Here is a 3,941-nt window from a genome sequence, read left to right as displayed (position 1 = left end):
GATTGTTCTAAAATCGCTGGTTTAAATCCAAAGTCCCAGGCTAACTTCAGCCCTCTATAAATGACCCATTCTTCAGCCTCTTAGCACTACAGCAACTACCACATTCATGAGAAAAACCAGCTATCCAATGTCCCTTGTAGTCACGTAGCAGGCCACCACAACCAGCTTTGTTAGATCCCAAAGCCATAGTACCATCCACGTTAATTTTAATCCAATGTATCATGAAAAATCTCTATAAGCAAATATATGTAGCAAGACTTGCTTTTAAAGATGAAGGACTTCCTTGTTGGGTTTGAGCTCCTTTCTTATGCGGAAAAGGCCCAATCTTCGAGACACATTTAAGTCTCACTTGGTAAAGTGGAAAGGATCAGATTAGGGTTAAGGGTGAGAGGTCTCATTGGAGGGAGAAGAGCGAAGAGAGAGAAGAGAGAAAGTCATTTTCACATATTCATAAGGCAGTCTTGGTAAATAGGTGTTTAGGAATTCATTAACGTTAGTTCGGACTGAAATGTGGACAGCAAGTTTGTAACATTCAGTGTATCATTTTCAGTAGTGGGATCATCGATTCAATACCTGGGTTGAGAGATATTAAGTTTGTCATATAGCCTTTGGGTATTCTTCAGCTTCTTCATTCTCTATTGTAAGCTAGTAGCTTAAGTTGTTTGGCTAGTAATTTGTACTTACTTGTGCATCTGATTGAGCCTCTCTTGCATCCTGTTTTGATCATAATGGAGCTGTGATTTTCATTGACTAGGACGATCCGTGGTTTTTACCTTTACATTGAGGGTTATAATTGGGTGCACATCACTGTACTTTTCTCCATCTGATTAATGTAGTTTTACACCTTCTTTCTCCTGTCGTTGCTGATATCAGTCATCTACTATGTCTCTGAAGATTACGTAGGTAGGAGTATGATGAAGAGATCAGACACAACTCGAAGAGCAGATATCTTCTCATAGGGGGAACCACCACTTCCTCACACATCGCACAGAAGCTTTCAAATGTTATCATCCTTTGTCTTCATGCGACCGCAAGTTGTTGCGGGAATACTCTTGTGTCGCTGGACGATTCCCTTGAAATAATGATGCTATGAAACACATCAAGAACCTCCGATCTGCAAACTCTAGCACTTCCCGCGTCTGCATTTCTTCAACTTATAATGCTTCTGTTTGTTGTAGGTGGAGTCCTGGGAGAACAAGCCGTTTCAGAATGTGAAGCAATACAAATTTCAGAGTATCTCTTCATGAAGGACAAAAAGCCTATCGATCACAAAATCTAGTGGGACATCACATAATGTAAATTATTGGTCAAAATCTAAGTTCTGTAAAAGTGATTTCTCATATCAATGAAATAACTTTATTTCAGCAGATTGCCCAACAACCACGTTTTTCCTAAGCTACCCATATATAGAGTCTAGGATACGTACTGAGTTAGATAATGCTTATTATTTGAACATCCTTTGCCGTGATAAATAAGCAAATAAAATGTTCACTGCTTATGTATTGGAAGATTCAAGAGGAGTACAGGGGGTTTTGTTTGCCCCTATATGATTTCCTTTGTAAATTATGGCTAACAATATTACTTATTCATCAAGTTTCATTTCTTTGAAGCTTTCAACCATCCAATCATTCACCTGGACCTCCTATTGTGCCCATTGACGGGCAAGAAAATTAATCTGTCAACATAAATCGCTTAAGTTCTTTTAATACATGTAGGGGGATTAAAAAAAAAAAAAGAACTTCTATAGAATGAAATGTGCAAGGTAAGATCCGTAAAATTAAATAAAGCTTGAACAGATTTATCACTTTAAAGTACAATCCTAAATCTTAAACCTAAACCTCTAATATTTTGCACACAAAATCCCTAATTAATGTCAGTATAACTAGGCAATTGTTGATTTAATTTTTTTCCCAAAATTATTCATTGATTCGCAATGTAATTTTTTAGCATACAAGAACACCAATGATATCATATATGCAAGATCTACAGGATTATATATGAAATACAATAAATTTTATAAATACCTGGATTTGGTATTCCATTGATCTGATTTATCAAAGCTGTACGTCCGTTTTCCAGAGCTCTGTCCCGTCTTCTTCTTGATCTAAAACTTTTATGGATAACATGTCAAAATCGGTCACAACAACCGAAGATAAAGATTATGCTTCTAATAGAGTTTGACGGCCATTTCTGTGACTTCTATAGCTAAAATGGTATTTATGGAGTTAGGAGACCTGGCTAGGTTTTTCTTTGAGCAGGATCAACTAGGGTTTGAACTTTGAAGGGTGTGGTTTATGCGATCTGTGCGATTGTGCACGTGTTTTGCACATGCATATAGATTTAATGCAATCAAGAGTTTTATGCCAATCTGGTCTTAAAAAAAATCATATTATTTGTCAAAAAAATGTTGCTTTTTCATTTTTTTAAAATAATAATGTACTTTGAATTGGATCAATTACTGAACCGGCTAAGCCGTAGGTCCATTTGAGGTTAGACAAGACATGATTAAAAGAATATGTTTTTCAATGATATAGTAAATATTTTAGATTGAAAAATATGAATAACATTGATAATCCATTAATATAATCACATTAAAAATGAAAATTATTTTAATTACTTTTATTAATAAAAAATGAATATTCATTTGGAAAAAAAAAAGCATAGCGTAGTTAAATTCTTTTAATCAGACTCCAAACAAATTTACAATAAATAGAAATTCTTTTAGTTAAAAAATACTCTATGTTCATTCACCCATAAGATTTATAAAAAAATTATAATTCCAATTCGGCCAGTTATTAAAACAAAATCAGCAGTTTGCAACACAAATTCAGCCATTTATAATTCAAGCTCACAATTATTGCTTGCAAACTCATTTATCTTGGATTCTTTTCTTCCTTTCTTACTCTTAAGAATGACATGTAACCATTTGAAATTTCCCACCAAAAGGGTTTTCTGATGCGCATGTTAATTCACAGGGCAAGCAAAATGAAATCATGGCCGTCAATTATATAAGATCCAAACAAATTGACATTTGAATAAAGCCTTAATATGCGAAGATGTACTTAGCAATGTGCCACCAGTTCCTACTGTATCATCATCGTAGTCCAGTCCAGTCAGCCTATTTCATGGAATCAGATGATGTCCTTTTTTCCTAATTAAAATCGCATATCCAATCAGCATGCCATATCAGTAACGGTATTAGTAACATATCAGCAAATTTAAACACTGTTAACTTCAGGCGTAGGTCCTTCTTAAATTGCAAGGACTAACATTGTAAATGCAATAAATTAAAACTTGAAGGGTCAATGCCTACAGTTTGAAACTATAGGGATCAAAATCATGAGAGCAAACTATAAGAACCAAATATTAGATTAACACTTTTACTTTTATTCTTATTTAATATATATGCTTCTCAAGAAAATAACAGTATGAATAATAATAAATGAAGATTAAAATAATACGTTGGTATTAAAAATTTAATAAAGTGGATATGGAAAAAACAAAAAAAATTCTTCCTCTGTCTGATAAATAGCATCAGACGAGTACACTCTACAGAGAGTTTATTCACACCCACAACACTTTGGCACATTCTTTCCTGGTTTACTAACACTGCTATCCCACACAAATTCTCTCCGTTAAATTGCTTATTGCCTATAGATATGCCAACAAAATTTTATATTCTTGTCATCGAATTAATAATCCCAGATTGTACTTGCTTCCCCGAAACATATATATTCATCGTGCAACTCATACACGTGTATGCAGGCCATAGTGAGCTCTTTAGGAAAGCCCCAATGGTTTCCCAATAACATCATAATTGAGCTTTAGCCTTTAGCTGCATCTATCTACTTCACCCTCAAAGCCACCTGCCAAAACACACACACACACACACACATATAGGTTTACACCCTTATTTCTGATGAATGTTTGGCTATCATTGA

General features: G+C 34.5%; 1 long non-coding RNA gene across 1 annotated transcript; it reads right to left on the bottom strand.

Moving 5' to 3' along the window:
• Positions 1 to 722: 722 nt before the first annotated feature.
• Positions 723 to 2,170, bottom strand: LOC114759134 (uncharacterized). Its single transcript, XR_003741881.1, has 2 exons — positions 2,025 to 2,170; positions 723 to 1,186 (listed from the first exon to the last, which is right to left on the bottom strand). It is a non-coding gene; the product is annotated as an uncharacterized LOC114759134 (long non-coding RNA).
• Positions 2,171 to 3,941: the final 1,771 nt, after the last annotated feature.

This window comes from Neltuma alba, unplaced genomic scaffold (genome assembly GCF_004799145.2).
Source record: "Neltuma alba isolate B1F8T4 unplaced genomic scaffold, ASM479914v2 tig00010792_pilon, whole genome shotgun sequence".
Lineage (NCBI taxonomy): Eukaryota > Viridiplantae > Streptophyta > Magnoliopsida > Fabales > Fabaceae > Neltuma > Neltuma alba.
This window is presented reverse-complemented; position numbering and strand designations above follow the sequence as displayed.